The sequence below is a fragment of the Xenopus laevis genome, chromosome 5L (assembly GCF_017654675.1).
Source record: "Xenopus laevis strain J_2021 chromosome 5L, Xenopus_laevis_v10.1, whole genome shotgun sequence".
NCBI lineage: Eukaryota > Metazoa > Chordata > Amphibia > Anura > Pipidae > Xenopus > Xenopus laevis.
In genome coordinates, this window is record NC_054379.1 from 35,962,309 (window position 1) to 35,974,500 (window position 12,192).

Below are 12,192 nucleotides of genomic sequence, written 5' to 3' on the forward strand. Positions count from 1 at the left end.
TTTTGCAATTTCCTGAAATTTCTTTGAGACAAACTGACCAGTAAGTGGTTTAAGTTGACAGCTAGTGAGTGTGTGTGTATCAGCTAGTGAGTATGTGTATCAGCTAGTGAGTATGTGTATCAGCTAGTGAGTGTGTGTATCAGCTAGTGAGTATGTGTATCAGCTAGTGAGTATGTGCATCAGCTAGCGAGTATGTGTATCAGCTAGTGAGTATGTGTATCAGCTAGTGAGTGTGTGTATCAGCTAGTGAGTATGTGTATCAGCTAGTGAGTATGTGCATCAGCTAGCGAGTGTGTGTATCAGCTAGTGAGTATGTGTATCAGCTAGTGAGTATGTGCATCAGCTAGCGAGTGTGTGTGTATCAGCTAGCGAGTGTGTGTGTATCAGCTAGCGAGTGTGTGTGTATCAGCTAGCGAGTGTGTGCAGGGCCGCCATCAGGGGGGGACAGGGGGGACTGTTGTCCCGGGCCCGGATGTTTTGGGGAGTTAAGGGGGGCCCGGCCGTGCTGCACTTACTTGCATTTACTTGCACAGCCGGTCCCCTGCATCCGAGCTCCGATGACTTCTTCTTGTGTTCTGATTCGCCAGTGAAATGTAAGTCCCGGTAAAGCCACATTTTGATTGGTTGGGAGAAGTTTGAACCTCCCTTCTATTTTATCCAATCACCATGCGCCTTTACCGGGACTTACATTTCACTGGCGAATCAGAGCACAAGAAACTGAAGATACCGGCATCTGAACTCTCTGGCTAAGGTACGTGCAGTTTTTTTTTCTTTTAACTTGTGGGAGCCCTGACCAATTGTTTTTTTAAATGTGTGGGGGCCCTTTCCTAGTTTTTTTTTTTTTAAGATGTGTGGGGGCCCTGGCTAATAGTTTTTTTTTTTAAATGTGTGGGGGCCCTTTGCTATTTTTTTTTTTAAGATGTGTGGGGGCCCTGGCTAATAGTTTATTTTTTTTAAATGTGTGGGGGCCCTGGCTAATTGGTTTTTTTTTTTAAATGTGTGGGGGCCCTTTGCTATTTTTTTTTTAAGATGTGTGGGGGCCCTGGCTAATAGTTTATTTTTTTTAAATGTGTGGGGGCCCTGGCTAATTGTTTTTTTTTTTTAAATGTGTGGGGGCCCTTTGCTATTTTTTTTTTTAAGATGTGTGGGGGCCCTGGCTAATAGTTTTTTTTTTAAAAAAAATGTATGGGGACCCTGGCTAATTGTTTTTTTTTTAAATGTGTGGGGGCCCTTTGCTATTTTTTTAAGATGTGTGGGCGCCCTGGCTAATAGTTTTTTTTTAAAAAATGTGTGGGGCCCTGGCTAATTGTTTTTTTTTTAAATGTGTGGGGGCCCTTTGCTATTTTTTTTTTTTTTAAAATGTGTGGGGGCCCTGGCTAAAAGTTTTTAAAAAAAAAATATGTGGGGGCCCTGGCTAATTGTTTTTTTTTTTAAATGTGTGGGGCCCTTTGCTATTTTTTTTTTTTAAGATGTGTGGGGGCCCTGGCTAATTGTTTTTTTTTTTGTAAAAAAATGTGTGGGGGCCCTGGCTAATTGTTTGTTTTTTTTTTTGTAAAAAATGTGTGGGGGCCCTGGCTAATTGTTTTTTTTTGTAAAAAATGTGTGGGGGCCCTGGCTAATTGTTTTTTTTTGTAAAAAAATGTGTGGGGGCCCTGGCTAATTGTTTTTTTTTTTAAATGTGTGGGGCCCTTTGCTATTTTTTTTTTTTAAGATGTGTGGGGGCCCTGGCTAATTGTTTTTTTTTTGTAAAAAATGTGTGGGGGCCCTGGCTAATTGTTTGTTTTTTTTTTGTAAAAAATGTGTGGGGGCCCTGGCTAATTGTTTTTTTTTTGTAAAAAATGTGTGGGGGCCCTGGCTAATTGTTTTTTTTTGTAAAAAAATGTGTGGGGGCCCTGGCTAATTGTTTTTTTTTTTTTATGTGTGGGGCCCTGGCCACCAATGTTTTTTTTCTTTAACCACCACCTGACCACCAAAACTTGTAGGAGGGGTCTAGGCACCAAAGTTATTTTTTTAACTTGTAGGGGGGCACTTCATCTTTTAATGCCTGTGTGGCCTTCATACTGAGGGAGAGGTGGCGAGGGGGGGCCCCAGAAAATTTTGTTGTACGGGGCCCCGTGATTTCTGATGGCAGCCCTGAGTGTGTGTGTATCATCTAGCGAGTGTGTGTGTATCAGCTAGCGAGTGTGTGCATCAGCTAGCGAGTGTGTGCATCAGCTAGCGAGTGTGTGTGTATCAGCTAGCGAGTGTGTGTGCATCAGCTAGCGAGCCATAGACACTCACTATTTATTGGGCTGTGGGGGATGTTTGAGCCTCTGTGCAGTTGAAATGCCAGGGCCTAGTTTGACTCCCAATCAAGACCTGTTTCTGTGCCTCTTGTTGAGGCCCCTGTTTCTACAGAGAAGCTTCACATTTAGTTATTGGATGCTGTATCAATGCTTACCTGGAAATAAATGATATGAGGTGTGGATCAAAGCTGGGGGGGAGGGGGGTTATGTAATAAAAGGCACAAAGTTTGCCCAGCGGCAATAACCAATATAAACTCCTGTTTAAAAGCAAACAACTCACTATGGGTTACTGCTCCTGGGCAAACTTTTTGCCTAATTACATATGGGGACAAGTACTTTGGTAAAATATCCAGCAGTTACATAGTTAAATTGGGTTGAAAAAAGACAAAGTCCATCAAGTTCAACCCCTCCAAATGAAAACCCAGCATCCGTACACACACCCCTCTCTACTTTTAATTAAATTCTATATACCCATACCTATACTAACAATAGAGGTTAGTATCACAATAGCCTTTGATATTATGTCTGTCCAAAAAATCATCCAAGCCATTCTTAAAGGCATTAACTGTGTTAATCAGCTAGTGAGTATGTGTATCAGATAGTGAGTATGTGTATCAGCTAGCGAGTGTGTGTGAATCAGCTAGCGAGTGTGTGTGCATCAGCTAGCGAGTGTGTGCATCAGCTAGCGAGTGTGTGAATCAGCTAGCGAGTGTGTGAATCAGCTAGCGAGTATGTGTGCATCAGCTAGCGAGTGTGTGCATCAGCTAGCGAGTGTGTGTGCATCAGCTAGCGAGTGTGTGTGCATCAGCTAGCGAGTGTGTGTGCATCAGCTAGCGAGTGTGTGTGCATCAGCTAGCGAGTGTGTGTGCATCAGCTAGCGAGTGTGTGTGCATCAGCTAGCGAGTGTGTGCATCCGCTAGCGAGTGTGTGCATCCGCTAGCGAGTGTGTGAATCAACTAGCGAGTATGTGTGCATCAGCTAGCGAGTGTGTGCATCAGCTGCCGAGTGTGTGTGCATCAGCTTGCGAGTGTGTGTGCATCAGCTTGCGAGTGTGTGTGCATCAGCTAGCGAGTGTGTGCATCAGCTAGCGAGTGTGTGCATCAGCTAGCGAGTGTGTGCATCAGCTAGCGAGTGTGTGCATCAGCTAGCGAGTGTGTGCATCAGCTAGCGAGTGTGTGTGCATCAGCTAGCGAGTGTGTGTGCATCAGCTAGCGAGTGTGTGAATCAGCTAGCGAGTGTGTGAATCAGCTAGCGAGTGTGTGAATCAGCTAGCGAGTGTGTGAATCAGCTAGCGAGTATGTGTGCATCAGCTAGCGAGTGTGTGCATCAGCTAGCGAGTGTGTGTGCATCAGCTAGCGAGTGTGTGTGCATCAGCTAGCGAGTGTGTGTGCATCAGCTAGCGAGTGTGTGTGCATCAGCTAGCGAGTGTGTGTGCATCAGCTAGCGAGTGTGTGCATCCGCTAGCGAGTGTGTGCATCCGCTAGCGAGTGTGTGAATCAGCTAGCGAGTATGTGTGCATCAGCTAGCGAGTGTGTGCATCAGCTGCCGAGTGTGTGTGCATCAGCTGCCGAGTGTGTGTGCATCAGCTTGCGAGTGTGTGTGCATCAGCTTGCGAGTGTGTGTGCATCAGCTAGCGAGTGTGTGCATCAGCTAGCGAGTGTGTGCATCAGCTAGCGAGTGTGTGCATCAGCTAGCGAGTGTGTGCATCAGCTAGCGAGTGTGTGCATCAGCTAGCGAGTGTGTGTGCATCAGCTAGCGAGTGTGTGAATCAGCTAGCGAGTGTGTGAATCAGCTAGCGAGTGTGTGCATCAGCTAGCGAGTGTGTGCATCAGCTAGCGAGTGTGTGCATCAGCTAGCGAGTGTGTGCATCAGCTAGCGAGTGTGTGCATCAGCTAGCGAGTGTGTGCATCAGCTAGCGAGTGTGTGCATCAAGCTAGCGAGTGTGTGCATCAGCTTAGCCGAGTGTGGTGCATCAGCTAGCGAGTGTGTGAATCAGCTAGCGAGTGTGTGCATCAGCTAGCGAGTGTGTGTGCATCAGCTAGCGAGTGTGTGCGCATCAGCTAGCGAGTGTGTGCGCATCAGCTAGCGAGTGTGTGAATCAGCTAGCGAGTGTGTGAATCAGCTAGCGAGTGTGTGCATCAGCTAGCGAGTGTGTGTGCATCAGCTAGCGAGTGTGTGAATCAGCTAGCGAGTGTGTGCATCAGCTATCGAGTGTGTGCATGAGCTAGCGAGTGTGTGCATGAGCTAGCGAGTGTGTGAATCAGCTAGCGAGTGTGTGTATCAGCTAGCGAGTGTGTGCATCAGCTAGCGAGTGAGTGCATCAGCTAGCGAGTGTGTGTGCATCAGCTAGCGAGTGTGTGTGAATCAGCTAGCGAGTGTGTGCATCAGCTATTGCAAGGATTATCTGGGGCCCTGGTTGCATGTAATATTTCTGTGCAGGGCTGGACTGGCAATCTGTGGATTCTGGCAAATGCCAGAGGGGCTGCTGTAAGATGCCATAGACAGTCACTATTTATTGGGCTGTGGGGAATGTTTGAGCCTCTGTGCAGTTGAAATGCCAGGGCCTAGTTTGACTCCCAATCAAGACCTGTTTCTGTGCCTCTTGTTGAGGCCCCTGTTTCTACAGAGAAGCTTCACATTTAGTTATTGGATGCTGTATCAATGCTTACCTGGAAATAAATGATATGAGGTGTGGATCAAAGCTGGGGGGGAGGGGGGTTATTTAATAAAAGGCACAAAGTTTGCCCAGGGGCAATAACCAATATAAACTCCTGTTTAAAAGCAAACAACTCACTATGGGTTACTGCTCCTGGGCAAACTTTTTGCCTAATTACATATGGGGACAAGTACTTTGGTAAAATATCCAGCAGTTACATAGTTAAATTGGGTTGAAAAAGACAAAGTCCATCAAGTTCAACCCCTCCAAATGAAAACCCATCATCCATACACACACCCCTCCCTACTTTTAATTAAATTCTATATACCCATATCTATACTAACTATAGAGCTTAGTATCACAATAGCCTTTGGTGTTATGTCTGTCCAAAAAATCATCCAAGCCATTCTTATAGTCATTAACTGAATCAGCATCACAACATCACCCGGCAGTGCATTCCACAACCTCACTGTCCTGACTGTGAAGAACCACCTACGTTGCTTCAAATGAAAGTTCTTTTCTTCTAGTCTGAAGGGGTGGCCTCTGGTACGGTGATCCACTTTATGGGTAAAAAGGTCCCCTGCTATTTGTCTATAATGTCCTCTAATGTACTTGTAAAGTGTAATCATGTCTCCTCATAAGCGCCTTTTATCCAGAGAAAACAACCCCAACCTTGACAGTCTACCCTCATAATTTAAGTCTTCCGTCCCTCTAACCAGTTTAGTTGCACTTAGTCTCTGCACTCTCTCCAGCTCCAAACCCCATCCTGCTTCATTTTTTTTGCTATTTACATATTTAAAAGATAATTTTGGATTCTTTTTACTGCTTGCTGCAATATCCTTTTCCATATCAATTTTAGCTTGCCTGCCTTTTTTGCATGATTTACTGTATTGGCCTCCTTGTACCTTATAAATGTTTCGGCTGTCCCAGCTAACTTGAAAGCCTTAAAAGCAGGTCTTTTCTTACCCACCTCAACACCAACGCTTCTATTGAACCAAAAAGGTTTTGCTTTGCAACGACGTTCCTTGCTTACAAGTGGAATATACTGACATGTATATTTATTAAGCAGCATTTTAAAGACTTCAAATTTTTGTTCCGTGTTTAACCCTGTGAAAAGCATTTCCCACTTAATATGTTGCAGAGATGCCCTTATACTGTCAAAGTTTGCATGTCTGAAATTTAGTGTTTTAGTTACTCCCTTATAGAATTGCTTCTGCAACAGAATCTCAAAGGAGACTATGTTATGATCACTATTCCCTAAATCAGTGATCCCCAACCAGTAGCTTGTGAGCAAAATGTTTCTCTCCAACCCCTTGGATGTTGCTCCCAGTGGCCTCAAAGCAGGAGCTTATTTTTGAATTCTAGGCTTGGAGGCAAGTTTTGGTTGTATAAAACCCAGGTGCACTAAGTTTACAACCCACATAGAGGCTACCAAATGGCCAATCACAGCACTTATTTGGCAGCCCAAGAACATTTTTCATGCTAGTGTTGCTCCCCAACTCTTTTTACTTCTGAATGTTGCACACGGGTTCAAAAGGTTGGGGATCCCTGCCCTAAATGCTAGAGATGAGTTCAGTATTATTAGTTATTACAAGGTCCAAAAGAGAGTTATTCCTAGTAGGTTCTTGAACGAGCTGGAATAAAAAGTTGTCATTCAGCATATTTACAAACCTAGTAGCTTTTTCTGTCTTGGCAACCCCATTACCCCAGTCAATGTCTGGATAATTGAAGTCACCCATAGCAACAACTTGACCCAGCTGTGAAGCCGCTTGTATCTGCAAGAGTAGCTGGGCTTCATACTCGACACTTATACTCGTGGTTTATAACATACACCAATGATAATTCTTTTTGTAACCTTTTGCCCAGTCAAAATCTCTACCCAGAGGGATTCCACTCCCTCACCAGTCCCAGCAATGGTTATTTCTTTAGCGCTAATTCAGGCTTTACATACAAACACACTCCTCCACCCTTTTCTATCCCTCTGTCTTTCATGTAACATAATAACAAAGCCTACACTGAAGCACTTGAACTCACAATTGATTATTTCTTGTTGTTCAGTCTATATTGAGAATAAAGTAACACAGAAACATAACAGACATAGGAATGGTGAATAAAAAACACATACATGACCCTTAAACTTACCAGGGGTGGATTTTTGCAGCCCCCTGATAAAGTGCCACCTAATGCAAGGTTTGGACATTGTCTCATGGTACAGGGTGGTGGATATACAATATATAAATGCAAGCACTCTCATATGTTGAAATAAATAATTAGGTTTAATCATCTGTAGGGGTCTGTCCTGTTGATTAAAATGCATACTACTGAGGAGTGCATGGAGTCAGCTGAATGCAGGTCAAACTGGACCAGCGGGACTCCTGGAAAAGACATGGTGGGCCAGGTCCTCTCCCCACGGATTCTGCAGACCCTCCCCCAAGGCCCCTCTCCCCCAATCACTTCCAGAGGAAGGATGTAAAAGATATGAGGCACCGAGGGTCAGACATCAGGCCCTTGAGGTCACAGCCTTGGCCGGGTCCCAGGCACCTCAGTCTAAGATATGTTCAATGATACTGCTGAATCACTCACAGGCATTTAATGGCTGACACTTCAGTTTGAGTTAGGCGAGTCTTCTCCAGGAGAATAACATCCACTATAATCAAGGATTAACCTGTGGTTTATGTGGTCATTCAAGTCCCACACCTTCTGGCTGAGTATCATTGTTAAAGGAACAGTAACACCAAAAAAAATGTAAGTGCAATGAAAATATGATGTATTGTTGTACTGCACTGGTACAAAGGTTGTGTTTGCTTCAGAAACTCTACTATAGTTTATATAAACAAGTTTCTGTAACCATGGGGGCAGCCATTAAAAGTTGAAAAAGGAGAAAAGGCACAGGATACACAGCAGATAACAGATAAGCTCTGTAGTATTCAATGGGATTTTTCAGAATGTATCTGTTATCTACTGTGTGTCATGTGCTTGACTGGCTGCCCCCATTTCAATACAACAGCTTGTTTATATAAACCAGGGATGTCCAACTGGTGGCCAAGGGCCTCATCTGGCCTGCAACCCCCCCCCCTCCCTTTGTGTGGCCCTTCCACATGAAAGTCTGCCTGCTGTGACTGTTTACCATGTGTAAGATTAAAAAGGTATCAGTACTGCGATTAACTCACCCCTGCATTGTTTACACCTCAAATTCAGACTATAAAATCCGGCGTTCACACTTGTGACACCTCTATTGTTCACACCCCTAAATCCCTTTACTGTTCACACCTGAGACCCATGTTCATGGCCTTATATAAAATGCTAATGGGGCACCAGCACTGTGTCACTGTATGTAGTACATCTTAGAGTGGTCCTGATAGATTTCCCTGTGTCCTGCTCTGTTCTGCTTTCCCTATGCTCCCTGTGTGTGCCATACCCTGCCTGCCCTATGCTCCTGTGTGTGCCATACCCTGCCTGCCCTATGCTCCTGTGTGTGCCATACCCTGCCTGCCCTATGCTCCTGTGTGTGCCATACCCTGCCTGCCCTATGCTTACTGTGTATGCCATACTGTGCCTGCCCTGTGCTCCCTGTGTGTGTGCCATACTCTGCCTGCCCTATGCTCCTGTGTATGCCATACTCTGCCTGCCCTATTCTCATGTGTGTCATACTCTGGCTGCCCTATGCTCCTGTGTGTGCGCCACATACTGTGCCTGCCCTATGCTCCCTGTGTGTGCCATACCCTGCCTGCCCTATGCTCCTGTGTGTGCCATACCCTGCCTGCCCTATGCTCCTGTGTGTGCCATACCCTGCCTGCCCTATGCTTACTGTGTATGCCATACTGTGCCTGCCCTATGCTCCCTGTGTGTGTGCCATACTCTGCCTGCCCTATGCTCCTGTGTATGCCATACTCTGCCTGCCCTATGCTCATGTGTGTCATACTCTGGCTGCCCTATGCTCCTGTGTGTGCGCCATACTGTGCCTGCCCTATGCTCCCTGTGTGTGCCATACCCTGCCTGCCCTATGATCCCTGTGTGTGTCATACTGTGCCTGCCCTATGCTCCTGTGTGTGCCCTACCGTGCCTTCCCTATGCTCCTGTGTGTGTCATACTCTGGCTGCCCTATACTCCCTGTGTGTGCCATACTCTGCCTGCCCTATGCTCCCTGTGTGTGCCATACTCTGCCTGCCTTATGTTCCTTGTGTGTGCCAATGGATATTGATGGTTCTTTTGTATTATGAGCATATACAATTCTGCACACATTCCCTTAAACTAGCCACCATATTTTCCAGGGATTCTTATTGTACATAAGAGTTTATAAAACATTTCACAACCGTAAATTCTTTGCCCACCGTTCTGCTTGATCTCCAACTGTTGAAGTGCATACTTTCTACATTCTCATGATGTTAATGAAACTGGTTCAGATGACAAGGCCCATAAAGAACAGCAAAAACTTAATTTTCTGAAGCAGGAAGAGGTTCTGATGCTTCTCTGCTCAGTTCTATCACTTCTATCACATTGAGAGAGAGACATAAAGTGTCATTGAATGGTACAGTAAGTGATATGCAGATGTTGCACGGGACCCATGGACAGCGGAGGAAGGAGCACTGTCAAGTGGCCTAAAGTACATTAGGCTATGGGCATGCTACATAAATGACAATCTTCACTGCAAAAGAATTAAACGTCTTCCAAAGTTTTTTTAAACCTCTTTCTCACTGGTTTTGTTATTATGTTGGAGAGCTTTGAAGGTCATTTCCTGTATCTCTCATTCAGGCAATATTTTGTGGCACTTCAGTGGTATTAGGTTCCACCTCCGATGGCTTGGCAGCCTGAAACAAAGAGAAAATAGTCATTAGACTGAAAATGAGCAGTATAAGACAAACGGGAAGCATGTCTGTAAAGCTCAACAAATATTTTTGCAACAGGTAACTGGACTCAATTTGTTATTCGATGTGCAAATGTAAAAGACAAGGAAAGCCCAAAATGTTAAGCACCCCCAATGAATTCAATCACTAGGTTTGTTCCCAGGGCTGGTGCTCCTCTTAGAAAAAAACAGCACTATCCCTGGAAGATCAAACTTCAGCTCCATCTATTTCCATCTTTCCCTAATAATTGTAATATAGGGAGTAATTCTGTCCTCCTACTAAAATACTGCTGTTCCTCATGGGAGCTATTTGATTTGCTGCTGGTGTTACTTGTATTTCTATACTACTATTAAAGGGATGATTCACCTTCACATTTAGAATGTTGTAGAATGTCCAATTCTGAGCATTTTTTCAATTACTCTTCATTATTTATTTTTTATAATTATTTAATTATTTGCAATTTCTTTCCAACTTTCAAATGGGGGTCACTGGCCCCATCTAAAAACAAATGCTACTTATTGCTACTTTGTATTGCTCATCTTACCATCTCCTATTCATATTCCAGTCTCCCATTCAAATAACTGCATGGTTGCTAGGGTAATTTGGACCCCAGCAACCAGATTGCTGAAATTGCAAACTGGAGAGCTAATGAATAAAAAGCTAAATAACTTAAAAACTACAAATAAAAAGTGAAAACCAATTGCAAATTATCTCACTCTCTACATCATACTAAAAGGTAACTCAATGGTGAACAACCCCTCTAAATTGACTTTTAATATGTTCTAGAATGGCTAATTCTATGCAACTTTGCAATTGGCCTTCATTTTTCTGTTTTACAGTTTTTGCATTATTTGCCTCCTTCTTCTGAGTCTTTTCAGCTATCAAATGGTGGTCATTAACCCCATCTAAAAAACAATTGTTTTAATATAAATTATTTATAGCTCTCTCTTAAGGACTGGAGTCCAAAACTGCACTGCATACTCCAGATGAGGCCTCACCAGGGACCTATAAAGAGGCATAATTATGTTTTCATCCCTTGAGTTAATGCCCTTTTTTATGCAAGACACAACTTTATTTGCTTTAGTAGCCACAGAATGACACTGCCCAGAATTAGACAACTTGTTATCTACAAAGACCCCTAGATCCTTCTCATTTAAGGAAACTCCCAACACACTGCCATTTAGTGTATAACTTGCATTTATATTATTTTTGCCAAAGTGCATAACCTGCATTTATCAACATTGAACCTCATTTTCCAGTTTGCTGCCCAGTTTTCCAACTTAGACAAATCACTCTGCAAAGTGGCAGCATCCTGCATGGAACCTATAGTTCAATGCCCAGCTCCATTATTAAACCAGTTGAAAAGCAAGGGACCTAGTACAGAGCCCTGCGGTACTCTTCTAATAAATGTTCCATTAACCACCACTCTTTGTTGTCTATCTTTTAGCCAGTTCTCTATCCAGGTACAAATACTATGTTCCAGGCCAACATTCCTTAATTTAACCAGTAACCTTTTGTGTGGCACTGTATCAAATGCTTTAGCAAAGTCTAAGTAAATCACATCTCAGAATCTAGGTCCCTATTTACCTTCTCATAAAAAGAAATTAAGTTAGTCTGGCAAGTTCTATTACGCTGAAACAAAGCTGCGACAAACTCATGGTATTGTTATTTGCTATAAAGTTCAGTATCTTATACTTTATTAACCCTTCAAAAAGCTTAGGTAATAGCTACAGTTTCTATTATTTCTTGTGTTAAACTGCAAAATCTGAAGAAAAGTCACATTCTCCTTCTGGTTCTTACACACACCACCACCAAAGCAAACCAGCAGTTCCCTGAGAAGCAGTCTGTATAATGAGCAGTTGCTTATCCGAAAGCCTAACAAAGGCTGCATCTAGGGGAAGCGAGGGGTTTGTTTTAGGTATGCGCTAAATCCAGGATTTGTTTTGGGATCCAGCCTTTTTCAACAGCATTCGGATTCAGCCAAATTCAAGTGCCTGACCTTGATTTATGGAGAGGCTGCCTAGGCCCGGACCTAGGGCGCAAGATGTTTAGGGGCGGCATACAGGCACCCCTAAAGTCTTTATGTCTTACAGCAGGGATCCCCAACCTTTTGAACCCGTGAGCAACATTCAGAAGTAAAATGAGTTGGGGAGCAACACAAGCATGAAAAATGTTCTTGGGCTGCTAAATAAGGGCTGTGATTGGACATTTAGTAGCCCCTATGTGGATTGTCAACCTACATTGAGGCTCTGTTTGGCAGTGCACCTGGTTTTTATACAACCAAAACCTGCCTCCAAGCCTGGAATTACAAAATAAACACTTGCTTTGAGGCCACTGGGAGCAACATCAAAGGGGTTGGTGAGCAACATGTTGCTCACGAGCTACTGGTTGGGGATCACTGTCTTAC

The 12,192-nt window shown here is 43.9% G+C and overlaps 1 long non-coding RNA gene across 7 annotated transcripts in view; it reads right to left on the reverse strand.

The window, feature by feature from the left end:
* Positions 1-9,056: 9,056 nt before the first annotated feature.
* The window catches only part of LOC108716608, a 442,310-nt gene continuing 439,174 nt past the window's right edge, over positions 9,057-12,192 (reverse strand). For all 7 annotated transcript variants that reach the window (XR_005961207.1, XR_005961210.1, XR_005961206.1 and 4 more), the window contains one exon: positions 9,057-9,749. This is a non-coding gene — a long non-coding RNA (uncharacterized LOC108716608). The remainder of the gene's footprint in view (positions 9,750-12,192) is intronic.